Raw genomic sequence first — 20,753 nt, 5'->3', positions numbered from 1 at the left:
GTGTGGTAAATTGATATAGGTCCCTGACTTCACTACAGTTAGACTGCAGTGGCAGCCCCAACATCTGGTGCTCAGCTGTTGTCCAGCTGCTTTGACTATCACTGACTGGCCAAGCCAAGACTCCGTTTTCTCCCCATTAACATGTGCATTAACACGTGCAACTTGTTGTTCTTCTATATTATAATTTCCATAATTGTTCTGTTGTTTACCAATTCATTTATTGTGTTATTAGTAAACGATTTATGAGTTCCACCACTCACCTAATGCCTGTTTGGCTCTTAGTGTTTTATCTGCATTGTCCATCCAGTTAATTTGTATTTGCTTCTTGCACCTCAGATCTTCCCTTCTTAGCCCATCTCTCTCCCTTTTTCCTCCCTCTGCTAACATTTTGCCCAGGCCTCTGCCTATTTTTCTCTCTCCTGTTTCTCATTGCCATTTCTAATTATCTGGCTCATTTTTTAAGCCTCATATCTACCACTTTGATCTATTTCTCTAGGAGGGCTTCCTCCGTGGATTCTTTATATGCAGGATAGTCAGAAATGACGCTTTTCTGCCATGCTGTTTTTCTTTCCCTTTTCTCTTTTCATCAATCTGAAGCAGTTCATTCACCTTACCCATTTTGTTTCTTTTATCTGGCATCACAAACTTTTATCTACCCACTCACAGCCTTAAGTTATCCACACTGTTTACTTCCCAGTTACCTGAGAAATCTCTCCAAATGCCTGTGACTGTCATCTCTCTTCTTTTCCCCTTTACTACCATCATCTCACTGAGCAAACATTTCACACTAAAATAGTAAGATCTTTTTCCTGTTCCATCATTGGGACCATGCCACTTTTTATTCTTCTCATTTTATGTCTCATTAAATTAATTTTGTTTTCCATAAGCTTCATGGGTTTTTCTCATTTCTGCCACTTGTCATTTGCTATGTCACTTTCCATGTCACATATTTCAAATTCCTTTTTTTTCCTAGTGATGTCAGAGTGAAATAACAATTTATTTGTCTGCTCCTTCATTGGCAGTCTTTATACTACAACCCTGAAGCATGCTGTGTTCTTCTTGGATTAATCTTTTTCTTAAACTTGTTCCCATTAGTTCACCTTATGGTGATCTTTAAATAAATTGATCAGTCAGTAATTGCTAAATTTTCTATCAGTGGAAAAAACCTGATGAATGGCCATTTCCTCTACTTCCTGTCTTCCTGACAAGAATCCAGACCTTTGCATAGTGTGTGACCATCAGGTTTTACAGCACACATATTCATGTTGTCATATTTTAATTACAGTGTTTAGTTCTCTCTTCTTCCTATTTATCATGTTCACTTACGATTAACTTCAAATTGGATTGCATATTAATTAGGTCAGGAATCATGCCTCTTTTGTGGTTTTTTTTTTGTATTGGTTCAGCATAAGAGGCTGCACCTGTATTTATAGATGTAACCGTAGTAGGGTCTGCTGGTAGTGCTTCCCAAGATAATTCTTGGGAATGGTTCAGGAATTTGTATAGGCATAGGCTCATTTCCAATAGGCAGTCTACACGCATAATACCATGGATGCTGACTGATCCATGATCATTGGCCTCAGTGACAAAGAGTAGTTCCTAGCATGGATGTAGTCTGTTTTGACCCTGATTGATTTTTTATCACTGCCTTTGCACAGAAAAAATAGTAGTTCCACTAATAATTGCAGCAATTTAGGCTGAGGGAAGATGAAATGGAATTTATAATCTTATTTTCATAAACTGAGAATGGGTCTGACTGTAAGTCATCTTAAATGATTAACAAGTTCCTATCTGTGTAGCACAACATGTAATATATATTTTTCAGAGAATGATACATAATTATTTCAGCCTAGATATTTGCATGCCTGTCAGAAGTGGAGGACTGCTGCTAAAACCCCTTTTGTAGCACAGTTTTGACATGTAAGCTAAGGTCATCAGATTTCTGTAGCTGTCCTTGAAGGATATTTCAGCATCACAGGCAGTGGTGGGTGTAGGCATTCATACTGAATGACAAACATATTGTTCCCTCATTCTGACAAAACTCTTAGAGCCGTATCACCCCACATCCTGGGTTGTAATTCTTGGACTGTGAGTTTCTTGAAGGGGCACACTGAAGAACTCAGCTCGGCAGGTTACAGCTCATTACACCTGTTGTCTGTTCCTGAATGTTTATGTCAGTTAGGTAAGACATAAGGAAACATGTCAAAGGAAAAATGCTTACTGGAAAATGTGACAAAGGAACTATTTATGCCTTTTACTTTAATACTCTCTTCTTCAGTTGTCTGTCCTTATATCTTGGTTTCTGCCCACAGACAGATGTGTTGCCATGTATATTACCCTTTTATCACCGTATTTCTCTCTTTCTGAAAACCTTTCTCTGTAACTTTGGATAGCTACTCTTCAGCCACAAGTTTGACTCTGCAACAAAGTATTGTCAACACACCCAGGACTTTATGGTCTTCTTCCTAACCTCCCTTTGGAACAGTTGCATCATCTCTAATATGAGATGTGTTAGGCATCAGTTTATGCACTTCTACACAACAAACTCTCTATTTCTCTATGGCTATTTTCTTTACACTGTTCTTTTTTATTTAATGTTTTTTTCTGAGCATTTTTCTTATGAGATAATGCAGGTATAGATGGACCTTAGCCCTAATAGGTATGCACAATTTCTTCCTAGAGAAGTGAACAGTTTGCCTGGGAGGTTTTCCCTCATATATGCTGCAAATGTTCCCCTAAACTTCTCCAGCAAGAAACCACCCAAGAAAAACTGAAATACCTCTACTTTGTGAAGAGCTGGACAAGATTTCACACCATCATTGGAACACTCAGTTTGCATTTCTCTCATGGGGTTTTTCTGCTGACTAACTGTTCAATGCTGTCTGATACCATGATTTTACATCAGTAGCATCCTTTGAATGCTTGTCCATCTATATATTCACACTCTGAATTTGCATTGCAGGCTTATTGAGTTAGGAGTTCCCAGTGGTTCTGTCTAATCTTTCAAACTTTATAAAATTATAAAAATTAATGACTAGCACACAGATTTTGTTCTTAGCAATTCAGAAGTACTTAAGAGAGAGATTTTGAAGAAGGGAGGGAAAGAAATGTGGGTAGTGAATTTATAAACAAGCAACACAACAACACAAGAGCAACAACAGCCACAAGAGCTATAATAACTGAAAAGTATCCTGCCTTTTCAAAAGAAGCCTCTTCACAGGTATGTTCACATGGTGGATTATTCTTAGCAATACATTTCCTTAGTAGTGAAAGATACCTGGAAATGGATCTTGAAATCTTCTTAGAAGAGCAGAACCACAGGACAGCTCTAGGAAATGCATTCTTTGACTGTCCTGTCTTGGCAAAGTAATTGGTGGAACAGAATAGGTAGTTCCAAGTTGCCACTCTGCTGGTCTCAGTGATACTGACAGACTTCAATGAAGCTGCTACTATGGTTAGCGTTCTGGCAGATTTCTCTTACAGCAAATCATCTTGTTTTGTGGTGTTCAGTTGGATAATATCTACCTAGAGGTGTCCATGTCCTTTGAACTCTCTTAATGGAAAACAGAAAACAAAGATACAAAGTCACTTTCGCCCTCCAGGCATCGGAACTAGAGGATAAAAAGGTAAATGGTAAATTGCTCTCTTGACTCAAACTGAATTCCAATAAAATTTATCTGGATCCGAATCCTTAGTTATCGTTGTTATTTAGGGGAGAATACAGAAGTGATGTTACAAAGACATGTTCATAGCTAGTTCATCAGCGAGTAAGCAATCAGTGATTCAAAGGCTGATCCACAAGTATAATGAAATGCAGATTTAGACCCTATGAGAGGTACTACTGAAGTGTGACATATCAGACAAGAAAAATCCAGTTAGATAATTAAAAAATTGCAAGACAATAAAGTGAGAAAAGAAGTAAACAACAATTAATTATTAAAAGGTGATTTAGCAGCTCTAAGTAACTTGACAGAGAAAATGATAAAACCCCTTCTCTTAAGGAAAAAGTAGAAAGTATTGGGCAAGGTACAATATATCATGTGACCTAAAATATGAGTTTGGCAAAAAAACATTGTCTGAAGAATTTTATGATCCAACCACCAACGGTATAATGTTATCCAAAAACATTTCTTGAAGAAATACTAGTAGCTTTTCTTCAGTTACATAATAGATAAGTAATAACACCACTCTACGATCCAGAACTACATTTAAATCTATCCAGAATTCTGGTACAATATATAGGTTCTGTACTCCATAGTTATTTAACTCAGACCTCAGAATTTTTCCTTTATTCTTGCCCAATGCCTTCCAGTGGGAGATGAAGTTAATGCATATTCTTAGAATTCTTAAAAGCATACCCCTACTTTCCCGACTTTTCTCTTTTCTCCATTTGATTATAGAAAAACTAGGACATTTTTTTTCAGGTTTTTTTAGTTCTTTTACTTTTAGAGATCTAATTTTTCCCATATGATCTTTGGAAGTAGTGCTTTTCATTGATTTATTTGCAGTTATAAAGAGTGAAGGACTAGTTTGGCAAAAAATTTTCTGTGATCATTATGAAAGACTTGTATTACAAATATGGTATGGATTATCAACATTTATATCAAAAAATGTTCCAGAGGACTTCTGGAACCATATGTAATGGCACTGATGTTACAGTAAAGGAACGTTATACAGTTATGCATTTTTGTTAAACTATTTTTCATAATCATAACTCAACAAATTATTATTCTGGGCTATCTTACTCATAATTCCATCATCATACACATTCCCCTGGCCCAACTTTTCCATAATAGTGAAAAGTTATGGGAGAGAAGAATAATTATGTTAATTTTTTTAAATATAAGCGTTCTATAATGTGTGTGTTTTTCAATGTACTAATAGGTTGCTGTACAAATCAGAACAGTTTAACCAGGACAGTTCACTGACAGATGTATCAATTTTTAAAGTGAGTATTAATGCTTTATATGTTGCTGTACAAAAGGTGTACATACAGCCATGAAGCTCACATTTCTGTAACTTATTGGATTCCTTTTCTGTAAGTGTTCAGAAGAATCAGATACAAAACACTTATTTAGTTTGTCAGATTGTATCACATACTGACAAAATACCATCTTACAAAGAATGCTGCACAGTATAACTACAAGAAAATTAATATGTTGCAAAAAGGCCCAAGTTCTGTCCATGCAAGTACATGAATTTTGAGTCTTTCCCTGACAAACTTATTGCCTGTGTTTTCACTAGTATTCTTCACTGATTTACTGGAGTTACACCTAACCTATAGCTTTGCAGATAAAGTGACTGTACAGGCGTCAGGTGGATGGAAAGTAAGATGAGTATCTAACCAATGGTTGAATCTAAATATAAAGAAAACATTTTAAGTTGCCTTGCAAAATTAAAAAAACACTGCTGGGATGTCCTGGGTCTGGATGGGATTAAGTTAATTGTCTTCATAGCAGCCTATATGATGCTGTGTTTTGTGTTGGTTACCAAAATAGTGCTGATAACATACTGATGTTTTAGCTATTGCTGAACAGTGCTTCCACAGCATCAAGGCATTATGTGTTTCTCATTGTGGCTCCCCAGGGAGTAGGCTGGGTGTGGGCAAGAAGCTGGGAAGGGACACAGCAAGGGCAGCTGACTTGAACTGACTACATGAATATTCCATGCTGTATAACTTCATGCGCATCAAAAAAAAAAACAACAAAAACCTGAGGAGAGAGGAGTTTGGGAGAGGTAGCGATTGCTTGGAGACTGGTTGGACATCGGTCTACTTGGGGGAGGTGGTGAGTCATTGACTTTGATGTGATGACTTCTTTTATTTTTCTTTTCCTCTTTTCTTCACTTATTAAACAGTCTTACTCTCAACCCATAAGTTTTCTAGCTTTTGCTCTTTTTATTCTCCTCCCTGTCCTGCTGGGAAACTGGTATGTGTGTGTGAGTGACTGAGTGCTATGTGGTGCCTAGCTGCTGGCTGGGGTCAACCCACCACGTCGGGAAAGGAAATTCCTGTTTTTCCTATGAGCTTTTAAAATTTTGTTCATTTTTAAGAGAGAGAAAATAGAATTCTTAAAATTGAAGAAAAGAAACTGATTGTTTCTTTTATTCCTGTGCATACATTGTTAGAGCTGTTACTGGGAGCTAGGAGATGAGATGTGACTCGACATGAACAGAGACATGAAGTGGAAATGCTCTACCTTTTATTTAAAATAAATACACAGAAGATACCATAAGAATTCTAATATTTAGAACTATGGTTTGGGGGGGTTTTTGCCTCTCAAACTAAATAACTAAAAGGAGGTAATTGTTTAAGCAAGAAAAACGCTAAATGCACGTGAAACCCTACCCACTGTTTCTTTGCAGAGCAGTTTTTTTCTGGTTTCCAATTGAGAAGCTTTCAGTGGCTTTTAGAATTGCCAGGGTTCTCCTTCTGGACCATGTACAGGTCCTCTCAGGGAAGATGCAATCCCTTTTTCTCTCCTGCATGTCTCCTTCTTTCTTCACTTCTCCCAAATGTCCCACTTTGGGATATTTTGATACGCACCAGGACAGCATGATTATGGCACCTTACATGCTGTACAGACAGCCTTTGAAATGAAGTGTTATAATATTGGACCTAGAGGAAAAGAAAAATATATGTTAGTTCTCCCAACTACCATCAAACTAGCTTTCTAATCCCCCATCTGAAACAAGTGAAGATTTGCATCCAAGGCTCTTGATGCACAGGCAGTTACTTTTATCAATATCAAACAGAAGAAGAGAAAGTATCACAGACTCACAGAATCACACAATGGTAGGGGTTGGAAGGGACCTCTGGAGATCATCTTGTCGAGGCCCCCTCCCTGACCAGGGACACCCAGAGCATCATCCCTCCCTTACATCTGACTGAATAAAAGACTTCAGTTCCGTCCTGAAATCTGTCCTGAAAAGTTATATCAAAATAAATAGTCATCAGATTTCGGGACCTTTTCACAGTTGTTGCTGAAACCAATCTGTATTTCAATTCAGTTTATGAATCACTGCAGATATGCCCAAGCTGGATTTTTCTATGAATAAAAAAGTCTGCTAAAAAATTGACTTGCACAACTTTTCTGTTATGAATTGAGAACTATCAAGACCAATCAGGTTGGTATTAAGGGCTACCAAAAACATGAAGGGGGGAAAAATAAGATATTTTGGAGGCAAAATAAGAAAAGGAATAACAAAGTGTCTTTTTCAAGACATTTTAGCACCATGTGGGTTTAGTGAGAGACTATCTGTACCATACCGTACCATACCAAACCATACCATCTTTTTGTGTTTGGTTTGGATTCTCTTGTTCTAAAACCATTTCTTATACAGTATATTGACACTCCCCTTCTCAGAGTTCCTGAACTGACAGAAGTCAACTTGATGAAGGAAAGAAGCACAATATCATCATAGAAATACAAGTGACACAGGGAACTCAAGAATCTTAAAACTAAGCAAACACAAGCTAAGGATACATCAGGGTTTTGCAGGTAATGGATGGGATTGAAGGCTTGGGAGAGAGGTCAGTGAGAGCTGTGAGCTCTTTTGGGAAGTCATCACAGTACGGAATGACCTTTTGGAAAAAGTACTGGAGAAATAGAACAGAAGAGCTTTGAAAGTGTCTTTCATCATGGAATACTGTAATCCTGCTTAAGGAAGAAGTATTTTGAGAGAGAATATGCTGAAATCATATCAATCCCCCTTCTCAGATCATACTGAAAACGTGAATGTCTGGGAGAGGACTATGTTAATAAAATTTTAGTATATAGAGAGTGCAAAACGAGGAATCCACACTGAACAGTAGATTTTTAATTATTTGTTCTTATTTATTTAAAATATTTATCAGTACTTCCTCAACCTTCTTACATTTGTACTCAGTAAGTGCTAAATCCTACTTATATTTTTTAAAAATACATTGAACAAAGAAATTAATATCTTGAATGCTCCCTCACCAAGTTTGCAGATGACACCAAATCCTGGGGAGAGGTAGATACGCCAGGAGCATGAGCCACCATTCAGAGAAACCTTAACAGGCTGAAAGACTGGACCAGCAAGAATCACAAGTGGGAATCGCAGTGGAGAGCAAGCTGAATGGGAACCAGTAGTGTGACCTTGCAGCAATGAAGGCAAATGTCCTTGGCTGAATGAGCAGGAATGTGGCCAGGATCAATGGATGTGTTTTTTTCACTGAATTTGCTGCTTGTTAGGCTACACCCGTAAAATTATGTTGAGTTTTGGTTTTCTTCAATTCCAGAGAAAAAGAGGCAAAGGGCATGGATGACTTCCAGGGAAATGCCAAATGATATAAGAAAAAAATTCTTCACCTTCAGAACCAGTAATACTTGGAACAGGTTGCCCAGAAAAATGGTGGAATATTCCTCATCAGAAGTATTCAAGACTTGGCTTAACGAGGCCCTCAATAACCTAAACTAAAGAACTGTTTTCAACAGGAAATTTGAGCAGGTAATTGCTCAAGCTTCCTCCTGACCTAGGAAGTGCTTTTGATAAAATTAATTAGTTAAATTGAGTAATGACTGACAGCGTGTATTTATTATAAATGTTCTTACTTTTTGTTTTCAGTAAGATATGCCAGCATTGTAACATTTTTTGTGATGATTGCATCATCCTTTTGTTTGGAGTTATATTAATATTGTTTTCTACTTTGTCACAATGACCTGCCGTCTTCTAAGTGCACTTTTTAAACTACAGTCTGATGAGTTCTCTACTCATTTATGAACAGTAAAGATTAATACTTCGATACTTTGGTAAAGACTGTGATGGTCTGTGTGAGAAATCTGTAGAGTTTGTCAAGGACTTTTAAAGCCCCAGTGGAGAGATTTCGAATTCTTTGGAAGTTCTTTCAGACTGAAAGGATCAATAATACAGCTTTCTTTTTCACACTTTTTTCCCTCTTTTTATATTTGAAGTTTTTTTCCTGAACTATTCACACCCACTCTTATTTTAAAGTATCTCAGTAATATTTATATTTATAGTATCTCAATATTATTATAAATATTAACTATCTGTTTCCAACAGCAATCACAAAACACTTAAAAAAATCATGGTATGTAATTATAAGGTCTATAATGTAGATCAGAGTTACTGTGAACATAATGATTGTAACAAACATTTTTTATGTTTATCGTTAGGCAATACAGATGGTGCATTACAAAACCCACATTATTTTAATGAACTGAGTACCAGAAAAATCTAATCATGCTATCTGTTTGTCATATTAATTTCTTCATATTACATTTAAAGCAATCTGTATGTGACTTCAGTTTGGATCTCATGTATAACACTGTTCAAAATTTTTACAAAATGTTATTAAGATGAGATATTCTAAAACCCATCAAAATACTGCTTTTCTGTATTTTTAACAGAGTGTTTGTTTTAAAAGTGATTGAGGACAGTGCAAATATCGCTTCTATTTTTTCAGTAGAGATTATAAAAAAGCAAGCAGCTAACTGAAGTATGTAACCAATTTCAAAGGAAATCTATTGCACAAGATGCAGATGCGTGTCAGAGACAAAGGTTTCAAGGATCTTAAACCTTTGCAGACCATGCTTTCCTTTTCACTTGTCTTGCTGAAATGTAATGTTGTCAAGGCCTTATTATTTTTGGCAGTCACAATAGGAAGATCACTATTTGCCCCACAAAAGATTCAAATCTCTTCAGTGTACAAGACAGTCCTCCTTGTTTTGGAATTCCTTTACCTGAATAATCTGTTTTGAAATATATTTCCACAGAAGTATTCTAGGCATTTAGCAATTTGAGAATAAAGGGCTTGACAAGGATAGTTTACCTTTTATATAACCAGCACTAGGTAGCAACATGCCATGATCTGTTTTCACTAGGGGAAAATGGAAGAAGAAAAACAAAACCTATTTCCTAGCTCTGCAGGAACAGCAAACAAATTAAGAATGATGGGATGAAATACTGTTCCTAAAAAGGCAAGTAGACACTTTGACTAGTTTCAGTGTATTTTCAAGGTTTTAGCTTGACAAAAATCTAGGGTGGAACTGTAAAAAAAAAAGAATTCAGCAGCAATTCCAGTTTGTAGTGTATGTGTACTACTGAAGTAACAAACTGGGAGAGAATGAGAGAAGACATGGAAAATACCAACAGCAGGACTGATGGTAATAAAGGTAAATAATATGGGGCTGAAAGGAGTTTCTTGACTGGGTAGAAAATAATTGCCCTTAGATTTACTGGCAATGAGAGAAATAAGTTAGTTTTAATCAGAGGTAAGGAAGAAAGTGGAGTAGTAGAGGGAGAAGAGAAGGAAGATCAATAATATTTTGTTCCTCACTTCTAAGAAAATTAGGCATATGTGATTGCACTTTCAATCCCTCCTTTACCGGTTTCATATTCAAAACCAAAATACAACCCTCAAAGATAATTCTATGCTTTATGAAAACTAGCAGCTATGTAGTGGAAACTCAGAATACAACTCCCTTTGAAAGAAAGGTAGGTGTTAAGTTGGCTGACTGAAAGCTAAGCAAATTAAACACAGGGACCTGGTGGGGATCAGAGGAGCAATGTGAAAGGCAGAGAAGCCTTTGTAACCTAATGGAGCACGCTGAATTGGCTGCTCCTTAGACCACCGGAGGAGAACAATTAACCTATTGTCCTTGATGTGACATCAACCAAGATGACTCAACAAAGATCCTCTCCCTGCAGTGCCATGCAGTAAAGATGTGTGGGGCTTATTGTGAGATGCCAAAGCAACAAAGAGAATTTTGGGATAGTGTAGAGCTTATGATGGGATTTGTTGAGAAGGAATGACAGTGGGGAAAGGAAGGGGTCAGGGTAGACTGGGTAGGATCAAGTGTGGACAGTAGAGGAAAAAGAGGATAAAGAAGCATATGTACACTTTTCTGACTGAGCTCTGTGCTTTATCACCTCAAGGTATTCTGTATTTGTATTAAATCCTATTTCTAACTACCTTGTATGTGGCCATGCTCTCTATCCTGAGCCTGTACATGTGAGTAGTAGCAAACTCCAAGCTCGACTAGCTGTTGATGGTGATAAGAGGTGTGAATGCCAGCCACTAGAGAGAAAGGGCGAAGAGAGATACTGTGGTCTGGCTGCCAAAAGGTAGAGAGACCAGAGTCTGGGAACCGTGCTTAAACTGAGTGTCGAAGGCCTGATGCTGGAGAGTCTGTAAAGTATGTGTACATGCAAGACAGCTACAAAACTTAGGTCGGACTAGCTGATGGTTAGGAAGAGAGGTCAGAGTGCCAGCCTCCAGAGTGGGACCACAAGTCACAGCTGAGGGTCTAGGAGCTGAGCAACTGGAGGAGACCAGGATCTAGGGGCCAGCTATGGGACAATCCTATGTTACATGTGCATGTTGAACTTCAGTCCTGATCAGACAGAGAGGAGAGAGAAGATGGGCCTCATGTTCTTTGTACTTCTGTGAAAGTTGTTTGTGTTGATGTAGGTGGCAGTATAGGCCCTTCTCACTGTGCAATCAGTGTGGTTGGCCACTATGTATTGTTTGCATCGTGTGTGTGTTTGTCTGTGTGTGTGTGTGTGTGCGTGCACCTACTGGAAATACACCCTCTACCTCGATGCTGGCTGGATATAAGGGCATCGAGCTGTGGGAGCCTTGTCTCTGTTGGGATGGGACAAAAGAAATTTTGAAGTCCATCAGATTCATCTGCCTCTAACTGCACTGTTACACAGTCCACGTAGCAGCCCCTGGCTGGCTTATGCCCCAACACAGGGTAGTGACAGACTGGACCTTGCTGTAGTCTTTCCATCTCAGTGGGGTCAAAGAGATGTAGTATGTAACGAATGATAAAACGTTATAGTAAGTTAAGCTTCATTACTCTTTCTGCTTGTGAAGCCAGCAGTTCATATGACTATTCTGACTGGGGGTTTTGGTTTGGTGTTTTTTTGTGTTTTGGTTTTGTTTTGGGTTTTTTGTTTTGTTTTGTTTAAAATCAGAAGGATAGTGTCCTGTCTGGACAATGCAAGTATTTTACTGATATTTCATGGGTTGTATTAGAATCAAAGGAACTTTAGGCTGAATGCAGCATTTCTCTTTCTATTGCTTTCATTGTGTTCAGAGGCCTTGAGTTGAAGTAATGGGGACAATACTCAAACATTAATAAATGCCTTTTTATTATTTAAGCATTTTGATGGTTATGATTATTTCCCTTCTTTCACATCTATAAAATTAGATAAACAAATATGTATGCTTCAGCAAAGTTTAAAACTATACATGCTTCGGAACTTTTAAGTAAGGTAGACCTTGCTACCATCTTTGAACTATTACTGACTTCAGAAAAAGTCAGTATTTGTGTTTTGGATTTCACGGAGGTTTTTCAATGCCTGTTTAGAACAAGTTGATATAAGTTTTCCAGTAAAGCCTATTGCAAAATGTTGCTAATTGATGTGCCATTTACCAGACTTTAAATTCTTTTTTTAGAAATGGTCACGGTACTCACAAACTCATTTTTGCTTAGTTGTGGTTTTTAGTGTGCTTAATGTCTTAGAGAAAAACAATCAGAACTGTAAAATTAGCCTTTGTTAGACAACTCCATTGAGAATAAACTCTCTTCATGGGAAAATTATATTGAAGCACTGCATTCTTATTTAATTTGAGACAATGGGAACAGAATTGAGAATTGTACATTTTAATCCACAAAATGTAATACTGTTTAAAGATTAGGTTTCAAAAGTGTGTTTGTTAATGATAACTATAATGTAATGTTTCTCTAAAAGTTGTTTTCAGAAGATTTCAATTTGAAAAGCGTCAGCATTTCTTAAACTTGGATGTACAAAACTAGGTTCTCAAGTGTATGTTAGCTACATACAGCTTGATTATGAAAAATGCTGCTTAATGCTTAAGATTGTGCATCATTTATTTTTGAAGATAAATTGCCCTTTTGAAGCTAGTAGCTAAGTAGTGTTTAGATTTTATGCTAGATCACTCAGGATGTGATCATCTTCCCATGACAGACTCCTGAGACAAAAACAATTGTAGCTATAAGCAGTCTGCAGTGCATATTCTGCCCCAGATAACTTCTTAGAGCTCTTACACAGACAGTAATCATTCTCTGAAAGTGAGAGCAAAACTAACATTCCAAATCACAATCATAAACTATTTTAAAAAAATGAATAAATTGTTTTCTTGCACTAACATTAAATCAAGGAATAATTACTGGAGTTCATAAAAGATCAGCAAATAATTGTGACTTCATTAACCAGGCTGATGGCAAAGATAAACCTTAAAATATCTTGTTGATTTTTTCATTCAGTGAACTTAATCATAATGTTATCTGAACTCATTTACATACAACATGCATGGACTGGGTGGTGGTGTCTCTGAAATTTTGTTTTACAACTAGAATGCACTTCTTTTTGCTCTCTGCATTCTTTGTCACTTTTAATATCTTTGGTGATTCTTGAAATATTTGGTGCTGCAAATATGACCTGTCGTTTCAACACATGGACTGATTGCATCTGTCAGACTGGTGGAATTTACAGTAAATTCACTGCAGCACAAGTGAAACCACGAGAAGTTGTATTGTCTTAAATAGCTGAATGTAAGAGTCATCTCTTTTCATCAAAATACTATCTTGCATTCAAGTACAAAAGAAGAGAGTTCATTTGTAAACACTCTGCATAGTAGATTCACTTAGAATACTTACATTAATATAAAACCATTTTTAAGTATCCAAATGACAGCAGAAATACTTTCCACCAAAACTGAAGCAGCTGACTACTTAATTTTCAAATGTTTGGCTGTAAATCCTTTCTTAAGCAATATATGTTGAATATTGTACTGACTTTCAGAAAAATAAAGGTTTTGTTCTAGGAAGTCCAAAATTACTTCCTTTTATTTTTTTCCCTCGTTTTGATTTATTTTGAAAATAGAATGATGACTACTAAATCAGAGACCCTTAAAACAGAATCTGTTACACAAAAATGAAACACACTGGTGTATTCAGCAAAGGTTTAGTAATTTGTCAAATACAACAATTAAGGTATATAATTGCCCTTTTTTGGTCACTGTCTTATTTAAAACATGCTGACCACATATTTTTTACAATAATATAGAATAAAATATGACATTTTTTTCTAAGCTATATTACACTGAGCGATTGTTTTATAGAGATAGACATTTCTTTCTTCTTTGTAATGAATTTTGTTGTACTTTGTAGCTTGCCAGTGTTTGACTGAGGACATTTCCCTTGTGAGGGCAGACATGTTTCAGTGCCTATTTTGCTATGCTAAACCTAATAGTTAACTTTGTTATTATGCCTATATGAATACTAACACTGTAATAAAAATAATTTTAATAGTCCTGTGAAGTAGACCACATAAACCAAGACATTTATTTTCATTGAAGGCTTGTGCTAATTTTTTATTAAGAGATACATTAAACATTGATACATCCAGCCTCTGACTGAACCTTCAGAGTTGTCACATATAGGGGTAGTTGAAGATTTATTATGCAATATAAAATTAGGCGTATACAGTAAGCTTCATAATAAATTACCTTTGCAGAGTGGAGATTGCCACATAGAATAATTTCTTTTGTTGCACAGTAGAAAGGGATTTGAAAAAACAAATATGAAGACATAGAAGTTGGAAATCCTAAAATGAAAAATATTCTCAAAGAAAATCCAAAATTGTTTCTTGTTGAGAAAGCATGTTCTAGAAAGTCTGTCTTTCGGTGATGGAAAATCAAAATAGGGTAGGTGATAGACAAGCATATTTTGGCGACACTTTTTTGATAGGCTATAGAGAGGAATATTATGAAATAATGAGATAATAACTCTGATCAACTTAGATTTTCGTAATATATCAATAAATGCTTGTTAAAGATTTATTAAAAAGCTCAGTACAAAAAAATTTCTTTGGTGCATACAATGTATAAGTAAATGGAAAAATAAGATACCTTGGTAGAAGTAAATATGTATTAAGTAACAAGGAACAATATAGAATGACAGAAAGGTACTTCTTTGTAGCGTATTTAGATCATTGCTTATTCTTATATCTGTCTTTTCTGTTGACTTAAATACACAGCTGGAAGACCAAAAGACAATTGTTCAGCAGCACAGGCAGCCTTCAGTGGACAATCAGAAAGTGCCTACAGCTGAAGAAGCTCACTGGCATGATGTCTTTGTCGCTCTTAAATCTGATTTCACAGAACTTGAAAAGAAGGTACGTCAAAGCTCTAATACAACTCAGACACAAAACAGGAGTGACAAAAGATCTCATAACAAAACTATCAAAAGAAACATGCAAAGTATGTTGAAAATGATACTGTGTATGAAGGCTAAAAATTTTTTATTTTATTTATTTTTAACTGTGGAAACCACATTAATGACACTGAATTATATTTATACATAGTGGGTAAAAAGCTCTAAGTAAAAACACAGCTTTTTTCCTGATTAGTTCACTGTAAAAATATCGTATGACTTTTATGCACTAACACCTTAAATTATTATAAAGGAAGATATGCTATTATGTAGCTCATGTTTATACTGAGTAAAATTAATAGACCCGGGTGTAGAATTTGTTTACTTTTGAAGCATAGAAAATGTGGTGCCATGTGAGAATGGCACGTTTCTCTCTATTTAAATTCAAACAATTTTTAAAAGTAGGTCTACAAATTTACCAGATTAAGGACCAGACTCTATTACAGAGCATTTAGATCCATAACTCGCACTTTATTTATACCAGTTTCTATATCAGAGTAAATAAAATTAAAAATATAATTAAAACTGTCAGGATGAGACTTTTACGGAATAGAGTTGGTATATGTTCCTATGCCTCTGTGAAATGAGTTGGTAATGCCTTTGCTGTAAGTAATGGACTAGTGAGGTGTCACTGGAACTGTGTACAGTGCTGTTTGCAGTCTTCGACAGTCTCACCCCCCAAGACCTCCACCATTTCATGATAAGCTAGTGGCAGATTGTTTAAATAATGAGTAATAGTATGCACAGCTGCTACCCATGATGCATTTGGTTAAGAAATAGAGGCTTCACTGCAAGGTAGTAATTTTTGTTTATTTCATAAAAATGAAAATATCTACTTTTTGCAGTCTGGCAACTGGGTAGATGGAATAGGTGTTCTAAACACTATTGAAAATACTAATAATTTTTAATTAGGTAACAATACCAACAGAAACTAGAAAATGATGAAAAATACAATTTTAATTAATAAAATCTACAGAGTATTGTATTATTAAAGAGATGGACACTTGTTTCCAGTACATGTAGTATGAATAGACTGTGCCATTCAAAGTTACCAGCTTCTGTGTAACTGCTTTGCTGAGGAAACAGGGAAAAGGAGTTTACCTGAGCGCACTCATATCTCCAGGCCAATTTCTCAACCTGGGTTGGGTTTTATCTACATAAAATATGTATGCAGTATAACCTAGATTGTAATGTCTCTGAATTTTCACTTGCTGTAAAGAATGACAGTTGTGAAAAGTTTAAATCCATTAACTTTAGTTTCCAGCTGGTATGAATGTCACTTCAAAACTTACAGTTTTTTATAGCTGTTGAAACTTGGTTTTTACTTTTTTAAATGTACTTGGAACATTTCTACGATGTTGCAATACAAGATCCGCAGCTACTCACAAAAAGCACCTGGAGTGACCACTTCTTGTCTTCTGGAAAGGCTCTTGATACATGTTTACAGAAATTGAATGGCTTGACTGAACCATGGTGCAAACTAGCACTTTCAGCAGTATGCCCGGCTTATGTTTTCATTTGGAAGAGATAGCAGTAATTTATTTTAAGTTTCTCCTATGTGCTGCTGTATTAACAAGAAGTGGTAATACCTCTTGGGTATAGGAGGAGCACCCACTGTTTTTCTTTTGTCAGGAAAGTTTGTTTTATAATATGGTCCCCCAAAACATTTAACTGGAACCAAACCCTCTGTTTTCCATTGTTAGGCATTTGATAGATAAGGCTAAAAGGAAAAATAATACAGTTGAGATACCAGGTGAGTCAACTCTCTCTCTTATAAGTGAGAATTTAGTGTCATAGATTGTTCTTCCTTTCAATATCCTGCCACTTTACCAAGTGGTGGTCTTTCCTCTGGTCATTTTTTTGAGTAGAGGAAGCTGAGAAGAATGCTAGAAAATAATCCTTTCAAAATGTCATGTGAGATTTCTCAAATATTTTGTACATTCGGTTGCTCTATGAAATGTACATGTAATGTCCTACATGTATTATAATTCAAGATACATTATTATGTGTAAGAATACAGGAATCTGAATGGTGCATAACTTGTGGGTTATTATTTTCTCCGTCTTAAAGGATGATTCATGGTTTTCCTCCAGTATTGCAGAACTTTGTCATTTGGCTATGAAATATGAATTTGCTGGTAAGGGAAATAGTATCTTGTGACAGTCAGTCAAATGAGAGTTTTCTTGTCTTAAAACAGGAAACATCGATTCTGCCCTTAATTTTCTTTTTCTTAGTTCCTATTATATACCCTTGTTATAAATGGGGAAGCAGAGTGGCTGTAGGGATCTGTATACAAGCACAAGTGTTCCCTACAGATTTGTGGGGACAAAATGGCCACATGTCTACAATGGGTCTGAGAGGTCATTGTCAAGCTCTCGGTGACTGTTAATACAAGTGTAGTCACAGGTCTATGTCCATACATGCATTTCTCAGCATCATCCCATCCCCCTACCAGGACAAAATTGCATAAACTTGCCCTTCCCTAAGAAGAAAACAAAGCAAATAATTTTGATTGTTGAGGGAATTAGGACTGCAAAGAATGTTACCAACTGCACTTGCTCTACATGATGGACTGACAGGTTATCAGTCAAGGTCAAGATATGAATATAAATATTTTTGCTTTTCTGTCTCCTCATCAAAAACCAGATTGCAGCTATAATTCCTAGCTTTTATATAGTCTTTCTCCTCCCTTTTTTTCATCCTTGCTCCTATACCCATTTAAAACCTTTCATCATAAATGTCATAGCTATTATGTATTGCAGACAAAATGGATGAATGTGAAGAATGATATCAGAACTGCCCATACCTCTCTAATACCATGCCTGCTGCTGGACTTTTCAATTTACTCTTTTTGGGCAGTTTGCTTTAGAAGGAAGAACAGAATGATGGAGGTCTGTCTGGCTCAGTTTCAGCCAGCTAAGTTAGTAACTAGGATGAACAGGGAGCTTATATTTCTAAAGTTTTCCTTTTTCTTGTGCATTTTTTCTTTAACACTGTTTACTTAGTGGCAGAACAGCAACAAAATTGCCTCAGTGATGGATGTAATTGCTTCCAGGGTTCCCCGGAAGATACCAAGATTCTGGAAACACTCCTTGCAGATTTGGGACATGGGAAGGTTAGATTTCTTTCCCTTTTTGTAACAAATTGCAGAGTCCTTGAAAAAAGATTAAACAGAAAAGAATGGAAATTGCCTCATTGTGGTATCCCATAGTCTTTATTTTTTCTTAAAAAGTCATATGGCAGATTACACTTGTTTTTTCTCATCTGTGTTGTTGATTTGGACTGTTGTTATACTTCTGTAGAAAAGCGATCATTTTCATTTATAGTGATTTTAATTAGCTCCCCTCAGTTGTATTTCAGCAGTTAATAATCCCTTGAAGAAATTATTCTGATTGATGAGTTTATATATTTTGTAAACCCCTTGGGTTTGGGGTTTTTTATTGTAGGCAAAGAAACTTTTGCATACACTGATTCACTCAACAGAGGTGAAGCTGCTGCAGCGGGTGTCCCCAGGCCCAGCCAGCAGCAAGACTGAGCATATAATTGCAACAGGCACGCAAGCACACATACACAAAATGCATGTATATATATAAGCGGTCGGCCACACAGATCAATGCAGACAGAAAACACAGCACTCATACAAACACAAATAGCACTGAAGACCTTATTCTGTTTCCCTCTCTGGCTGATCAGGATGAAAGCCAATTAGTGGAAAATATATATATAAATATGTGCATATATACAGTGTGGATCCCTCCAGTAATTGGAGGTTACACACTCAGACTGTTCAATCAGAATATGGGTGGAAATGTGCCTTATCATGTGAGCGTGTAGAACTTCTGCCTTTTTAAAGGATGTATAGGGATGTGTACATTCCTTGCTCTTGCTCAACAAAAGGGTATGTAATGTGGAATGTAGGTTTCTATAAGATACAACACTTCTTTCAGTGCTGGGTTTTTTTATTATTTTTATTTTAGAAAGAGGAGCTGAGTGGTGGTTCTGGTCTTCAGAGTGAGCTTTTATATCTGACAGTCAAGTTAAGGATGGCTACTTTCTGGAGTTATTCAGGAAATTCCATTCTGTAATTTGAGATTTCCAGGGAGCATATATATTTTACATAGGGAGAAGATCACCTCAGTGTTATTATTTCTGGTTTGATTTCTGGTGGGATCATTAACAGTTCAAGCTTCTGCATGGTCTTTGTATGATTAGGGATTTTTTTTTTCCCCCAGTAACTTCTTTCTTTTCAGAGGGAATTATCATTCTCTGAGGAAAACACAGATTCTGTTGACACATCTCTGCCTAAGTGAACATGAAAAAACTGACTCTGTACTGTCATAGACTATGGAGGTTTGTAGAATGATTCTTAGTGATGAGAGCTTTCCTAGATCCTGTCAGAATCTGGTTTATTTGTTGTCTAGCTACCCTAGGTAAATAGTACCTGGCATTCTTAGCACCAATAGTTTCTATGTACCTAATGTTTCATGCTCATCTTTGCTTTGGTTGCCTCCCAAGTGTGATTACACACAGTGTACTTTCTGACCAAGTAGCAGCTCACTGTTTTTCACACTGTTGGATTTCTTGGCTGTGGTGATGAAATCAGCTCAACGTTCACAAAAAATGCCCCTCCACCTACCCTGGCTTCATAAAGCAATGATATCAAGTGTGCCTGTAGTGGAATGGCGAGGTTGTTCGGGCATCTTTGTTGTAGGTATGCCTTGGATACAAGAGGAACAGAAACTGCATTTCAGTATTCTAGAGCCCCACCTTTGCAGTTCAGGCAAAGCATTCCTATTTCATATCCAAAATTGGCACATACAATCAATGATAGCTAACTCAATAACCCTTTAGAAGATCACTACTGGCATAGCAGACTGACAGTGGGAGATCTGCTCCATAATATTCTTGGTACTCTTGATGTGTATGACCAACCTCACTTACATCTTCTTGCTTCCCACGATGAAGAGAAGGCGTCAATTTTGTGCTCCCATTTGCATGAGCATACAGGATCATTTGGGAGGACATTCTTTATTCCATCATCACATTGGTGTATATATTTCTGTTATTTCCACTGTGATCAGATGTTCTGGTAAGATGGAAAAGGAATCCGACTGTTTTGCTATGGCAGACATAACATAACACCCTGTAATTGCAGCTGTAGTCTGGTTTCAGTTCTCCTTCAAAGTCTTTCAGTGTTTCTACGGTTTTATTTCTGTGGTTGAAGTAAAACTGAAACAATGCCAAATGCATTCCATACTATGTTCATACTAAAAGAGAGAGTGTGGCTTTGAGTGTTAACTTCTGCAAGCACTACAGTGGAAAAACTTCTCAGATTGCTAGTGATAGGACATATTTATGAATCTGTGTACTCTCTTTCACTTGAAGAACTGCAATAACTGGTAACTAATCTCTTTGACCTTGTTTACCAGGACCAGTTTGTTGTAACATCTGCAGTTATTTAATTTTGTTAAAGTGATTCTAACACCCTATTTTCCCTATCTGTTTGATTCTAGCATTTTAATA

This window comes from Phalacrocorax carbo, chromosome 2 (genome assembly GCF_963921805.1).
Source record: "Phalacrocorax carbo chromosome 2, bPhaCar2.1, whole genome shotgun sequence".
Lineage (NCBI taxonomy): Eukaryota > Metazoa > Chordata > Aves > Suliformes > Phalacrocoracidae > Phalacrocorax > Phalacrocorax carbo.
The sequence above is the reverse complement of the archived record's forward strand: the minus strand, read 5'-3'. Positions refer to the sequence as shown.